We start from the raw sequence: 17,024 nt of genomic DNA, 5'->3' as shown, positions 1-17,024 counted from the left end.
TTTTTTTTTTGAAATCTGTATCTGGTAAATTGCTTGTATCCATTTCATTTAGTTTTTTTTCTGGAAACTTATTCTGTTCTTTCATTTTGCACATGTCTCTTTGTCTTCCCATTTTGGCTACCTCACTGTGTTTGGCTTGTGTATTAGGTAGTTCTACTACATCTCCCGGTGTGATAGGGTGGCCTTATGTAGTAGGATTCTTGTGGGACTGAGTGGCGTTGTCTCTTTGCTCATCTCAGCCAGGTTCCCCAGGAATATTCTTTTAGTGGGTTATATAAGCTGTCCTGTAGTGACTGGGTCTTGATTGCTGTTGGCTTGTCTATGCATGGGTTTGACCCTCAGGCAGGCTCACTGTGAGGATTGACCCTGACCACAGTGTATGAGTTGCTGTGTGGGTTTTGACCACATGAAGTGTAATTTGTCTCAGCAGGGTTTGGTTTGCCAAGATCTCTTTCAGATGTGCTGCTTGTGGAACCTGTTGGATTGTGCTCTGATATTTCTGAAGCTTACTACTGGTTGTATTGTTTCTAGGATCTTTTGGGAGGGACTCATGCACTGATCAAAATGTCAGACACTCTCTGTGTCTTGCGCAAACTTCTTGGAGCTGCAATGTCATCCAGAGTGTGTGGTTGTCTATGTTCAACCTGGATGTACATAGGAAGGACCCAGCTGTGCATCAAGGCCAGCTTCCACCAGAACTGGGCCTGGGGCAGGTCAGCAAAAGGCCCAAGGCACCACTTCCTCTTCCTACCTCTGCCTGCTGGCTGCTGGTTAAGCATAGTCACTGAAAGAGCCTCTGGTAGCACACAAGTTGCCTGTGGTAGGCTCTTAACAAGTCACCAGGTAGGGGTGAATGGTGTTCACCAGACTGACAAAGATCTAATCTTGCTGATGGTGCTGGGTCTGATGACACTCACCAAAAGCCCCTGGGTACAATAAGGCTAGCTGCCACCCTCTGGTTGCTCCACTACAGTCTCTCAGGGTCATCAGGGTGAGACTGGCCGCTTTTATGAGGACCAAACAGACCAGATCTGACCATGTAAAGGGAGGACACTTGTCAAGTATTTGAGGGAAAAATGTTTTGTCCTAGAGCCACACAACTCAGTCTGTCCTGGATTTTGCCTAGACCTCCTGGAGAGCTCAAGCTCAACAGGACAGAGCTACTGGGGAACTGGATAGCAGAGCTAGTGGATCTCCTGTGAAGGGGTGAGCTTGCTGGATGGTGGGAGGAATGGCCTACATACCAGAGCCACACAAGTCACTCAGTCCATTCAGTCCTCTGAGTCTACTCTTTCCTCTGTAACCCTGGCCCAGACAGCTAACTCTTCTGCAGGGCATGATCTCCACAGGGTGGGCAACAGGGAGTTCAGAAGATGAGCCTGTTGTAGCCCTGGCTGGTGTGGGTTGCTGGTTTGATTCCCAGTCAGGGCACATGCCTGGATTGTGGTCCAGGTCCCCATTAGGCGGCATATGAGTGGTAACCACACATTGATGTTTCTTTTCTTCTCTTTCTCCCTCCCTTTCCCTCTGTCTAAAAACAAACAAACAAACAAACATACATACAAACAAATACATAAATCTTTTAAAATTTATGGGGCTATTGCATTCTCCCAGGCTGATGTCATATGGATAACAGTGCTCAACCCAAGAAAGATGGTGTCTGCAGTGGGGAGTGGAACTCAGCACAGGGACCCTGGTGGTTGTCCCTACAGCTCTCTCACTGGCCACAGAACCCATTGCCTCTTCACACAACTCTCATCCACTCTGCTCTCATTCCACCAGAGCCCAGGGTGAGTGGTTGTGAACGAGATTTTATGCATTCACTCTTTAAGAGGATCTCTGGGTCCCTAACTCTCATCTCTTCCTGGCATTCAGAATCCTCATTGTTTATCACAGCCAGATATTATATGGATACCTATTCTGGGCTCTGATGCCCTAAGCTGTGGCACCAGGCAGGGAGTTGAGACTCCTTGTTCCTCAGGGGCAACTATTACAGCTTAAGTATCTCTCAGGATCCTCAGCTGCCACACGTGACTAAAGGACCAATGCTTTGCAGGGCCCCACCCTTCTTACAGGGCTCAATGTGGATTTCTGTAAATCCTGGGTTATAAGACTTCTGTTAGGCTACTCTTCAGTTAGTTGTTCAGGTTGATTGTTCTATATTTTAGTTTTATTTCCAGTTCAGTCCTGGGAGAAAGGCTCATATGACTTCCCCTTCTCCCACTGCCATCTTGGATTGCTCCCCTTGATTTTTTAAGTTAAACTTTTCTTTTAAAACTTTCATAGATTCATATGCAGTTGTAATGAACATTATGGAAAGAACCAATGTACCTTTTACCCAGTTTTCTTCAACAATAACATCTTGAAAAACTATGGTATAGGATATTACCACAGATAGAGTCAAGATGCAAAACATTTCCACCACCACAAGGATCCCTCTGTTACATTTTCACAGCCACACAAAGTTCTTTCTGCCTCCACACACTTTTTCAGCCCTGTAAACCACTAATCTGTTCTCCACTTTTGTAATTTTGTCATTTCAAGAATATTTGATAAAGGAAATCAAATTATGCATAATTTTTGGAGATTGGCTTTTTTACTCAGTATGATGCTCTGCAGATTCGTCCACACTGTCATGTGTATCAGTAGTTTGTTGCTCTTTACTGCTGGGTAGTGCTCCACAATATGAACGTACCACAGTTTGTTTAAACACTCAGTTGTTCAAAGACACCTGGGCTGCATCCAACTTGGGAACATTGTGAATAAAGCTGCTATGAAGAAAAACCGAACAACAAACTGACAAAAGATTAGTGAAATTAAACAGTTGTAAAGAATGGTGGCCCCAAGACAAAAGTGGATTTTTACAAGTTTTCTTGGCTCTTTACAACCAGAGGGCTTTAGACTCTTAAAACAGATGTTCCCTAATTAGTTCTATATGTTAACAATCAGGTGAATTCTACTTTGTATAGTAGCTAATAACTTCACATACACACACACACACACACACACACATACACACACCCCCACTATGTATCACCCCTTTTCCTATTGGTAGCCCTGTTACTAAATCAAAATTGTGCAACATGTGGCTTTATAACACTGTAACAGCATATAAATCTTCACTTTGTCTTCCTTTAACACAACTGAATAAAAGTGTGATGAAAAACCCAGATGTTGGATATAATTTTATGTTGAAAAATGTTACAATATACACATTTCCAGAGAAAACTACCGTATTTTTCAGACCATAAGACACACCTGGGTTTTAGGGGAGGAAAACAGGAAAAAAATTTTTCAAAGCAAAAAATGTGGTAAAATATTTAATAACATAATAATATAATATTTCACCAATATAAATGTAAACAGAACTCAACAGCAGCATTAACAATCATTATTCCTCCAAAAATTTTTTGGGGGGAGTGCATTTTATAGTCTGAAAAACATGGTAAAATCCTTTATATTTAATTAATTTAAATGAAACATTATTCATTTTACCAAATTTACCTTATTTTTAGTTTCAACAATATTAAAGTTGAGTAGCATGCCTTAAGGTCTTATTGGGCAAACAGCTTACTGAGCAGTGGTATGAAATCAACTTGGAGTTAATCATTACTTCAAATCATCTTCAAAATGATAAATCACTATAGTCATAGTAATGATATCTTTTTTAAAACAGTGAAGTTAATGGTTTTGAATATATAAGCTCTTAGGTTCTTTGCTCTTCTCGAGTTTAAAGATTGATACTTTCAGTTACAAATAATTCTCTCTGGTCAAGTTACTTTAACTCAAAGAATCAAATGTGTTAAATTTATTTAGCTCTTTTTATTATGAATCTTTTAAATATCTGTTCCATTTGCACTAAAGATTTAGATATTCACAAGGTTATATCTTGAAAAGAGACTATTTTTTTTAGTTTTTAAATATTTCTATTTGTCTTACATTTAAATGTTTCAGCTTATAGATTGAAATTCATGTGAATAAAATGAAAATAAAACACAAGAGACCTCTAGACTATTTATAATTTTATATACATTGTTTTCTGGAATTGAATTATTTGTGTATAAATGTTGGGACAATTTGGATTCTGTGGAGATTATTTTTATTTTATTTTTCATTGTATTTTTCCTATTACCATTTAGTCCCCTTATACTCCCTTCCCCTTCCAATCACCACAATGTTGTTCACGTGTCCTTTTTCCTTTTTGCTCTATCCCTCCACCGCATAGCTGTCATCTTGTTCTTTATCTATGAGTCTGTCTCTGTTTTGCTTTTTAGTTCAGTTTGTTCATTAGATTCAACATATGAGTAAAATCATATGCTATTTGTCTGTCTCTGACTGGCTTACTTCACTTAGCATAATGTTCTCCAGGTCCATCTATGCTGTTGCAAAAGGTAACATTTTCTTTTTCTTTATCGCCAAGTAGTATTCCATTATGTAAATGTCTCATAGTTGTTTTATCCACTCATCTACTGATGGACACTTAGGATGCTTCCATATAGTTGGCAATTGTAAATAATGCTGCAATGAACATAGGGGTGCTTATGTTTTTTCAAATTAGTGTTTTGGGCTTCTTCAGATATATTTCTATAAGTGGGATCACTGGGTCAAAAGGCAGATCCATTTTCAATTTTTGGAGGTATCTCCATACTGCTTTCCACAGTGGTTGTGCCTCAGTGGTTGTGTAACTGTGTTCCTACCGACAGTGCAAAAGAGTTCCCCTTTCTCCATATATTTGCCAGCACTTGCTGTTTGTTGATCTATTGATGATGGCCATTCTGACAGGTGTGAGATGGTATCTCATTGTGGTTTTAATTTGCATTTCTCTGATGACTAGTGACATCGAGCATATTTTTGTATGTCTATTCACTATCTGTATGTCCTCCTTGGAGAAGTATTTATTCAGGTCTTTTGCCCATTTTTAAATTGGGTTGCTTGGTTTTTTTTGGTGTTGAGTTTTATAAATACTTTATAAATTTTGGATATTAACGCCTTATTAGATATATCAGTGAATATATTCTCCCATTCTGTGGGTTGTCTTTTAATTTTGTTGATTATTTCCTTTGCTGTACAAAAACCTTTTAGTCCCACTTGTTTATTTTTTCTTTTGTTTTCCTTTCCTGGGGAGATATATCCAATAAAATATTTTAATAAATAAAATATTTATTTTATCTAATATTATATAGCTATTAGCTATGTCTGTGATTTTGCTGCCTATGTTTTTTTTCCTATAATTCTTCTGGTTTTACCTCTAACATTTAAGTCTTTCATCCATTTTGACTTTGTTCTTAGTTTATTTATGTCTAGACTCATAAGACTACTAAGAAAGGGCAGGGACTTTCAGTTATAAGTCACCAAATTATTTAAATAATCACCTTTAGCATAGCATATTTAGAATATACTCCCATACATTTTAATTACTAAAATTATATTTCATAAACAACCAATAGGCAACATTTTCAATAAGAGGTTTTCTATTTACTGTTGCAGTTGCTTATTAATAGTTATCATAATTAAAGAATGCATTACACAGACACTCTCTCTTTTCTCCTGAACACAAGTCTGCCTGGTTAATATCCTTTTTCTGGAATGGCAAGATATAACTCTTAATGGAAATTAGCTAAATCTTATATGTAATACCTAAGTTATTGTTTTCTTGAGCCTAAGTTTTAGTGAATGAAGCAAGGCAATACACATGCCTATTATTTTCATGGAGATAGTAGATTAACAGAGTGATCAGAATTGGCAAATTACCAAAAGTACCCAAGCTAAGTTATGAACTAAACAACCCCCACCATAAATAAGGTACTCAAATATGTTGAGTGTGAAGACTTTAACAAAACTAAGCCACTAATTCTTAACAAATGGATTGAATAAAAATTTTCTATGATATTTTTCAGTATTCACATTGTGTTATAAAATTAATAATTATTGTTAAGTAAAGGGTTCTTTAATTCAATTCAGAACTATTTAGAGGTAAAAGTCCAAATCAAAAGACAGAGATCTGATATTGAAGAAAACAGAGATGTTGAAAAGAGCTGAGGAGACAATATTTCAATTGTTTGCAAAGATTATCACCAAGTTTTTAAAACATATATAGAATATGTCATACCAAAATTCTGCTAATAATACATGGATTGGTAAAGAACTAATACAAAGACAAGAATTTATTTTTTACTCCAAACGCATGAGTTTGTTTATGAGACTGTAATATGCAATTAAACTGAAATTCACTGAAGGTAAGGGGAAAGTTCTGATGTTGTTTTCCACAATTTACGACTGATTAGCCTGACCAGTAGATAACCTCAAAAGTCCTTGGTGTTTTTTGTGACATCTGCTAAAGAAGAAAAGATGCCCTGGTATTCTGTTATAATCATCCATCTGAAAGGTTTAGATTTCCATTTCTATTTCTCAAAGCATTTTTTGATCAAATGAGTTTTTAAATGTTACAAATATCCTTTATAGGAATCTGTTTTCTTTGCAAGATGAGGAAGAGGTGAAAGCTGCATATTCCTGAAAGAACACATAGATTAATCTGACAATAAGATAAAATAACTGGTTAGATACTTTCCTCTGAATAACTTTGGTATACCTCAGAGATGATAAAATAGAAAACACTGGATAATGAAAATAAAAATATGTGGTGGGACTAAATAGGAAGACAGAGTAAAAGGAAGGTCAACTTTGGAGTTTTGACAAAGGCCATTGTTGCACTTCATTGCTATCATTTCCCAGACTTCTGGCAATATTCCTTGGTTCAGAAAATCTCAGAAGTGTCCCTGGCTCCTTGAAAATGATGGTATTCAACTAATCATAGTAGAAAAAGTTATACTGTATTATAGCCATCACAAATTCAACTTTTAAAAAGGCATAATGTACTTAGAGTAACTAAACAGATTTTTAAATGTATAGTTGTATGTTTTAACACAACCACACGTATGAAACTACCACCCCAAATAAAATATGGAATCTTTTCACACCTAATTTTCTCATGCCCCTTTCTAGCCACTAAACTCCAAAGCAAACATGATTTTATCTTTATAACCAGAGCTTAGTTTTTCCCATTTCAAAATATAAGTAAAAATTTAAAGGTATACACTCTATTCTCTCTCAGCTCTATAACTGAGCTTACTGTTTTAAAATTCATTCATGTTATTGAGAATGATTATGTTCATTCTTTATATTACTGAGTCATTTACACATGTAACAATATACCATAATTTATTAATCTATTTACTTGCTTAGAGATATTTGGTTTTGATCTTGTGACTAGTAGGAACATTTTGTGTACATTGTGGTCATATGTTTTCATACTTTTTAAAAATGCTTAAAAGAGGATTTTTAGGTTCTAGTGTTAAAAGTTTTCTACACACACATTATTTTACTCCCAGCAGCAATATGTGAAAGTCCTTGTTGCTCAACTACCTCGTCCACAGTTGGTGTTGTCAGCCCTTTTCATTCCAGTCATTTTGACTGGTGTGGAATTCTAACTCAGTTAGTATCCATTTTCCTAAAGACTATGATAATCTTTTCATGAGCTTATTCAAAACTTGTATATTTTCTTTTGGGTAGTGTCCAAATCTTTCCCCCATTTTTACCAGGATAGTATTAATCCATAGATCAACCTAGTATATAGTCATTTTAACAGTGTTAATTCTTCTAATCAACAAACATGATATATTTTAATATTCATTAGGATTTCATTAAAGTGCTGGTGAACAAATTTTGAACTATTTCTTTTTTGTTAAATTAATCCACCATAAACAAACAATAAACTAAATAACACATATAAAACAATATTTTAGACACTGTACAATAGGCATTGCAAGGCAGTGATTTCTGTAGTAAAGATCCTAGAAATAAATAAATAGAGTCTCAGACTTATACATCATATCTCTGCTACTGAAATAGAGTAGCAAATTCTAGACATCAATCACTCTTGACAAAGAAATGCATGGTATCTTAGGACAGAAAAATGGGGAATACGAATACTAATACTATTAGTATTCAGTATTTATTCTGTTTGGTTGATTATGAGGACTGGCATATCAGATCTGGCGATCCTGGATACCCATTGGCTGAAAGGAATATGAAGCCATAAAAGACACTCTTCTTTGTGCCATCTGTCACTACCAAACCCAAAGCAGAGACAGGGATTGAATCTTTATGGGCGCTTTATTCAGATGGCCTGCAATCTGAGAAGATGGTGGGTTCATACCCTAACAGACCATCTTACATTTTCTTTCCAGGCCAGACTTTTTATAACAGGGAATAAAGAAGATGCAGGGAGGGATTTTGAAATTCAGGGAAAGTTAGATAAAATAAAACTACAGCATTCTTGTCCTGGTCAGTTAGCTCTTCCCAGGGGCTGGTGGTCACCTGTCTCTCCCTGGAACACAATGGCTGGGATGCCTCCACTTGTTCCCCATATGGTAATCTTTAGCAGCCCCCCAGGAGGTTGGCTGTCTCTCCTGGGAGTGGTGGGCCTTACCTGCAGTTTGAAACAATAGCTTTAACATATACATTCCCTACTAAGCTTATTAACTATTTGCCTTAAACTAAAATTTTCCAACTCTTGAGTCCCCTATCAAACCAACTCAAAATAGTGTTTTGAGATTTGGCAGGGAGGTGATATTGCTAAAAGCAGTTTTGGATTGATGGGTTCATGAGCTATGATATCTGGGAAGTAATCTCAGTGTTTTGTAGTCCACAATACTGTGATCCATCCCACTAGAAGTATTGAAGACTCCCGCCAACAAAGTTTGCAGATGGTCTGGTGTTGAGTAAGTCATTTTTATGTATTCAAATTGGGCAAAGATTGTCTAGAAAGCAACCTTCTGCAAATTACCTTCCCTAATAAGATGTATAACAATAATAATTAAAATGGTCACCAATTGTTGATTATGTTTTGTCTTCCAGACATACTACTAACTACTTCATTTATATTACCTGACTTAATTCTCAATGATGAGGTAAAAATCACTATTGCATTTTTCAGATTAGGAAGCTAACTTTAGGGATGTTAAGTAATGTTAAACAAAGTCTCTTGGATGAATCCCATATTTGAATTCAAATTTGTTTGGCTAAAAATTGTATGCTTCAAATCATTGCACTGTAACCCCTCCTTAAAAGTAATTTGGCAAAGGACAGCTTACCAAGTGTTTCAGAAATTTCAATGTGTCTCCTAAGTGGGCAACAGGTTCTAGTCCAACGCCTCAATCATAAGAGAATATACAGTCACCTCAACTATATTCGGCTAACAGAGATTAGGGTGTACAGCAGTCAATCAATTCCTTCTATGAACTGAGTTTCATATATTTCTTCTATTTATGATGTTGGACAAAGAGCTCAAGGTTTCCTTGCTTCTTTTTAGAATCTATATCATTGCTCATTTTGCTCCCTTTATTTCCAAAATGACTTCTCCTCCTTCACAACTAATACCCATAAAGCAAGACGTTAGTGTGTCCTGAGTGACTCCCATCTACTAAGAAGCAGCACATCTGTATAGAAATGTTAACACATACCCTGGCTGGGTGGCTTAGTGGACTGAGTGCTAGCCTACAAACCAAAGGGTTGCTGGTTTGATTCCCAGTCATGGCACATGACATGTGCCATGTCCAAGTCCCCAGTCCCAGCTGTGTGAGAGGGAACCACACAGTGATATGTCTCTCCTTCTTTTTCTCTCTCCTTTCCCTTCTGTCTAAAAAGAAATAAAAATGATGTTAACACATGAATTTTCCTGCAGAAAAATTGAGGCCCTTGCTGGTGTTTGTTGGAAGCTTCATTTTTCTTCTTCTTGCTTTGATTACTGCTGGATCTGCTGCTATCAGAGGAACTTAAAGGGAAACTGAAAACCTGTTTAGGGAATTAGAATCTGAAGCCATGGAACCCAGGGCTGAAAGTCCAGGTGCATTTCCTACTTGTAGATTTTACTGTTAATAAGTTAATTGATCATAGGGACAGATTTGGACCACTGAATAGTATTAGTCTAAAGCTATTCTGAAAACTAAATTTCACGAATAAGGAGAAACTAAAATTTGGGATAGTTCGCAAGGAGATGATTTCCTAGTGATGCTGTGTGAGCTAGGTATGAGACCATAGTGTGGACAGGGAACTGGGTCTAGGGAAGGGATATGTTAATATTAACCCTGGTAGTCCTGAGACAGCAAAAACCTGAGTTTTTTGCTTTGATGTGCTAAAACGAATTTAGGAAGCAAGGATCAGTCTGCCTCCACAAGAGGAGGCATAGAGTAGGAACTGATTTCAAAAGAAAATGTCTAAGGCACAGACGGCAAACACAAGGACCATGGGCTGAATCTGGCCCTCCACCTTGTTTTATCCAGCCCAGCACCTTGTTTCTACCCTGCTGCAGAACTGGACTCTCACTTAACTGTGAAAGAGTAGTTACATTTTTACAGTCCTAAAATTTCATTTGGCCCTTTCAAGGCAACCTCAAGGCTGATGTGGCCCCTGGTGAAAATGAGTTGACAACCCTGGTCTAAGGTGATGGTACAGTTTGATAAGATAAAACATGCAGATCCAAATAAGACTTGAAGCAATTCCCTGAAGCAATGGAATAAATGGCTTAGAATGATCATGAAACAGCTGTACCTAAGATCACTAATGGTGAGAAACCTGTTGAAGCACCAACAGGAATTATTCCATTGATACAGGGCAAGCATAAACTTAGACTGATTTTTATTACAAATATATATTTTAAAGATCATGGAGTGTTTTTAATGCGTTTCTATAAAGTTCCTGCCTTTGTGTTTTAACATTAAATAAAAATGGCTATATAAATTTTTAACAAATTGAGAGGGTATGCATGGGATATTCTGATTGGAAATATAGATTAAGTTATGTAATGTAGAAAAAAGTCACTTTGAGAGGCATAGAGAGACCTAAAATTAATAGGAAGCTGTCATTTGGAACAGCTAAAGGATGCAGTAAGAGGCCTGAGTGTTTGGTGGTTAACAGGGGCCACGCACTGTGTCTGCAGAGAAGTCAGATGTGAAAGAAACGCATTTGTTTTCCATACAACCCTCAAATTAAAAAAAAAAAAAAAAAAAAAAAAGAGCGCAGAGTCCAAAAGGCAGCCATTAAATTGAAATTGACCTCCCACATTGCAACTAACTCTGCATTGTCTTCCCAAGATTAATGACTCTTCCCAGGGAGAAAGGCTAGTTAGGACAGAATATACTGAAACCATTGAGGAATGGGTTTAGGTTTCCACATTTAAACAGCTTTGAAATTATGTGAAGTATATGATTTTTTTTGCAACAACATGGATAGATTTTAAGAATATCATGCTAAATGAAAATAATTGAGAAAAAGTTAAAAAACATGATTTCTCTCATATTTGGGATATAAAACTTAAAGCAACAAATGAACAAACAACAAAAAAGAAAAAAACCTCATAGACAAAGACAATAGTACTGTGGTTACCAGAGGGAAGTGGGGTGAGAGGGAGTAAAGGGTAAAGGAGGTCAAGGTGAGGGAAAAAGATATAATTTTGGGTGGTGGGCACAGTGCAATATATAGATGATGCATCACAAAATTGTGCATGTGAAACCTACATAATTTTGTTAACCAATATTGTGATAGGACATAGCAGAGCAGTAGCCATTCTTAGATAGGAGCTGACCAGCAGCCGTCCCCAGACAACAGACATTCCCAGATAAGCAGTTATCTCAAAGTCCTACGCTAACCTTCGCTTTCTGCTTCCATATGCCCACTTTCAGCAGCTGCTTTCCTCCTCCTCCTCCTTTCACCTTTGTAAGAAGAATATAAGGAAGCCCCAGCCTAAGCTGGGTGTCCAGAATTTGGGATCTGTCCTCTGGGTCCGCATGCATGAATAAAACTCCCCTTTGCAAACCCTGAAGCCATTTGAGTCATCTTTCCTGTGACAATATTACCTAATAAATTTTATTGAAGAAAATATACATGCACAAATGTTAAAAAAGAATGTGCTTGGTGCATATTCTTTTCTCTCTGAGGTTATAAAAATTCCTCTAAATTTAGAAAGAAGAAATTTATTTCTTATGGCAAAAAATGTCACTTAACAGCTGTGTGATGTTGGCCATAATAAACCTCTGTTGTTTCAATCTTCTTTATTGGATAATAATAAAATCTATAGAAAATAAAGCCCTGGCTGGCATAGCTCAATGGATTGAGCACAGGCTTGTGAACCAAAGTGTCGCAGGTTCGATTCCCAGCCAGGGTACATTCCTGGGTTACAGGCCATGACCCCCGGCAACCGCACATTGATGTTTCTCTCTCTCTCTTTCTCTCTATCTCCCTCCCTTCCCTCTCCAAAAATAAATAAATAAAATCTTTTAAAAAAATAAAATCTATAGAAAATAATATTCTGAGCATAAAATTATGGAAAAACAACTGAAAGGCTTTGTTATAAAGTAAAATTGATTGTTGTAGAATGTATTTCTTACTTCTTTTATACCTTACCTGGAAAGAAAGATAATGAACTTCAGTTCATTAGGAGGAAAGAAGAAAAACAGAACTTTCTTAAAGAGAAATGTAAAGAAACCTTGCAGGCAAAGAGGGGCTGCAAAGAAGTATTTCAAGTCATGAAAGGCAACAACCTGTATCCAATGGCTTCTTAGGCATCCCCATGTACACTAAGCTTATTTGATGAGAGAGGTTTTCTGCAGTGTTAAGAAAATGCTTTATGGACATATATTTGGGGTTCAAAGCACCTTTTACTTTGTGGTCACTTGGATTGTGTAATGCTGGGAGAAGTAAAGCTAGACTCTGAAATTGAAACAAGGACTATTTGTGAAGTACTTGGTCTTTATCGAACATTTATAGACAGCTTAAGGGGTCATTCACTTTTTTGAAGTTGTCAAGTCCATTTTGCCTGGAGAAGATTCAAGACTCTTCCTGAAAGCAGCCAGAGGTGAATTCTAAAAATAGCTTGGTATACACTTGACCCAGAAAACTCCACAAATTCATGCAAATCAAGAGGTTCAAATCTTCCTGTTCATGTTAATAACACTTGTGAAACTGTCCAGACCATCAAGGGTATGCCTATCTGAAAAGCCACCATGTTTCTGAAAGATGTCACCTACAGAAGCAACGTGTGCCATTCTGTTGTTACAATGGTGGAGTCGGTAGGTGTGCCCAGGCCAGACACTGGGGCTGCACACAGGGTCAGTGGCCCAAAAAGGATGCTGAATATGTTAGAGTTCTGGCAAATATGGAGGTGTAGGTAGATACACCTCATCTCTTCACACAACCAAAAGAAGGAAACAACCATTTTAATAAAATAGCCAGAACCACCAGAAAATCAAACTTCACAGAACTACAACAACCAAAGAGTTAAGGAAGGAACATTCACCCTGATTTGTAGAAGGGAAAGAGACAGGCAGCAGGTGTGTAGAGGATGTGGTGAGGCTACAGCTGGTAGACTGGGTGAGTGAGGGAGCTGGAGGACTTGGCAGTCCCATACTCACATGTGGATAGGCCAAGAGAACAACTAGGGAGCCAGACAGATTGCACAATCCAGGGTTCAAGTGCATGAAAAGTAAAGCCTCAGAAACTCTGTCTGTAAAAATCTGTGGGGATTATTGTGGTGGCAGTACAAACTACCCTCTTTTGAAAGTGGAGCAAAAGCCCAGCAAGTAGCATTATTCCCTCTGTCACCCCTTCTCCACATACACCTCCACAATGCATCAAAGTGGCCAATACCTATGGCTCCACCCCTTAGCAGTTGTGCTGAGACAAAGAAATATGACCCAAATGAAAGAACAAACCAAAACTCCAGAAAAAGAACTAAGCAACAAGGAAATAAGCAACCTATCAAATGTAGAGTTCAAAACATTGGTGATCAGGATGCTCACAGAAATGATTGAGTATGGATGCAAAATAAAGAAAGAAGTGAAAGCTATACAAAGCAAAATAATGTATACAAGGATCCAATAGAGAAGGGAAGGAAACTGGGACTCAAATAAACAATTTGGAACAAAAGGAAGAAATAAACATTCAACCAGAACAGAATGAAGAAAAAAGAAATAAAAAAAAATGAGTAAAGGCTTAGGAACTTCTAGGACAATTTTAAACATTCCAACATCCACATTATAGGGATGCCAGAAGAAGAGGAAGAGCAATAAACTGAAAACTTATTAAAAAAATAATGAAAGAAAACTTCCCCAGTCTGGTGAAGGAAATAGACTTACAAATCCAGGAAGCTCAGAGTCTTAAAAAAGTTAGACCCAAAGAAGAGCACACAAAGATATATCATAATTACATTAGCCAAGATTAAAGATAAGTAGAGAATCTTCAAGCAGCAAGAGAAAAGGAGACAGTTACCTACAAGGTAACTCCTTGTCTTATGGGAACTCCTACAAGGAGTTCCCATAAGACTACCAGCCAATTTCTCAAAAGAAACCTTGCAGGCAAAGAGGGGCTGCAAAGAAGTATTTCAAGTCATGAAAGGCAACAACCTGTGTCCAAGGTCACTCTATCTAGCAAAGCTATCATTTAGAATGAAGGGCAGATAAAGTACTTCCAAGAAAAGGTAAGCCAAAGGAGTTCATCATCACCAAACCCTCACTATATGAAATGTTAAAGGGACTTATCTAAGAAAAAGATAAAAACTATGAACAGTAAAATGAAAACAAACTCACAACTCTCAACAACTGAACCTAAAACAGAAAAAACACAAACTAAGCAAATAACTAGAACAGGAATGGGATCATAGAAATGGAGATCACATGGAAGGTTATCAGCAGGGAGAGTGGAGGGGGAGGATATAATAAAAGGTACAGGGAATAAGGATAATTAGTAGGTACAAAAATAGACAGAGGGGTCTTAAAAATAGTACAGGAAATGGAGAAGCCAAAGAACTTATGTGTATGAGCCATGGACATGAACTAAGTGGGGGAAATGCTCAAGGGAAGGGGGTACAGGGCAGAGAGAGAGGAAAGGGAGAAAAATGGGACAAGTTTAATAGCATAATCAATAAAATATACTTTAAAAAGAGTGCTGAATTATTGCGCACATGCTTAAAAATTCAGAGAGTAATGCTGAACTTAAGGATTTAGATGTAGATTCTCTTGTCATTGAACACATCAGGTAAACAGAGCTCCCAAGATGCAGCACAGAACTTTCAGAGCTTATGGGCAGCTTAACCCATAGATGAGGTCTCCTTGCCACATTGAAATGATCCTCAATGAAAAAGAGCAGATTGTTTCTAAACCAGAAGAGGAAGTTGCACAGCAGAAAAAGATATTCCAGAAGAAACTAAAGAAACAAAAGCTTATGATCAGGAGGAAATTTGGCATAAAATAAAGACTAATAAAAGTAAGAAGGGGAAGGAAGAGGAAGAGAAGGGGCAGAGGAGGAAAAATAAGAAGAAAAGATTCAAGAATAGGGCAGTAGTTATTTCCATTCAATAAATGTTCATTATTGGGACACTTTTCCATAAGTCTTAAATATGTAAGTTTTGTGCAGCATCACAGCAGCAAGAGGGAAAAAAATCCAAATTGTGTATGAGTGAGTGTTTGTGAGTGTGTGCATGAGTATATGAGAAAACGTCTACATAAATGTGAGCATGTGTGCATATGTAGGAGTTGTACATGTGTGTATGTTGTAAATATATGTGAATATATGTGAGTGATGTCTGTGAGTGTGAGCATAATTTAAGTAAAACAAAAGTCAAGCAACTGTGATAATGTTGAATGAATGATAATATTGTTCAATAATATATGCTTCCTTGCAGAAATATATTATAACTCTTTATTTTGTACAATGGTTAATGAACATAAGCTTCAGATTTAAGGCCAAATAAACATTGAGTTTATATACCTATTATGAAATAAATAGTGCCTAAATTCAAAGTATAGAGAATTGATAACTGAACTTATAAAAGTGCTCTCACCTGTTTGTACAGCATTTCTAGTAGTTCCTGATGCACATACACGATTGTCTATTGTATTAAAAGGAAACTACTTGCTCAGTCACTATTGAAAGTATCATTGATAACTACGAGCTATTCATATCCATAATGTATTGCTATAGAAATCTAGATTTCATTAATTAAATAATAGAAATGTTTTTCTGTATATTTTAGTAAGTCAAAATCTATACTTTGGTATGTGCAGAATATTATGACTGTATATTATGTCTGTAAATCTAATGCAGAAAAAAAAGCACAAATATTCACATTTGATTCAACAGTGTTATTCTTCCAATATTTTTAAAGTTATCTTCAAATTTAACCTTCAAATTTGGTGGTAAAAAGTAATCTTAGAGTTGAACTAATCCAGCCACATCACAAGGAAAAAAAAAGCACTTGGTCCTATTTTTCTAGAAAGAGTATTTTTAAGAGCAAAAAGTGCTATTGGCTCAGTTTTATGTGAGTCTTGAAAGTCATATATGTGATATTGTGTGATGCGAATTTTGACGTGTGGTGAGATGTAAGGCTCTGCACGTAGAAAGGGGGCATGCATTCATATGAGTTGATGGAGAAGGAGTACTATAATGTTCATTGAATTGTGAATAGGTATAGACGTGGTCACTGTATATTCAGGAAGTTATGAAATATATTGTTGAAGCCTGATTGTGCAGAACTATCATTGCTTCACCAATATATTGGTAATTCACAAATCAACACTTTCCAGAATAACTTTATTCTGAAAACTTTTATTGAGTTCTGGGCATAATATATATATATATATATATATATATATATATATATATATATAATAGTTTATTGGCACTTGGACATTTTAAATTTATCACACCAAAACCTCCTCAACTTCTCTTCAAATCTATTCCTAACCTGAATCTTTGTGGTAATACCATGATATATCTAGTCAACCAAGCAAGAAACCTGAAGTTAACTTAAGATTTATTTTTCTTTTCCACTCCCATTTCCAACCCTATCAAACTCTGTGTATTTTATGTTCTAAATATTTATTGTAAACTACTCTTCTTACTTTAGTTTATATTTAAAGTTATACTTTTAATTTGGCTTAATCTGACAATCTTTCAGCATTTTTCCTAATTTT

The 17,024-nt window shown here is 36.6% G+C and overlaps 1 pseudogene; it reads left to right on the top strand.

Annotated features, from left to right (window-relative positions):
• Positions 1-12,929: 12,929 nt before the first annotated feature.
• LOC114508030 lies at positions 12,930-15,315 on the top strand (annotated as a pseudogene).
• The last annotated feature ends 1,709 nt before the right edge of the window (positions 15,316-17,024 follow it).

The sequence above is a fragment of the Phyllostomus discolor genome, chromosome 10, assembly GCF_004126475.2.
Source record: "Phyllostomus discolor isolate MPI-MPIP mPhyDis1 chromosome 10, mPhyDis1.pri.v3, whole genome shotgun sequence".
In the NCBI taxonomy this organism is placed as follows: Eukaryota; Metazoa; Chordata; class Mammalia; order Chiroptera; family Phyllostomidae; genus Phyllostomus; species Phyllostomus discolor.
This window is presented reverse-complemented; position numbering and strand designations above follow the sequence as displayed.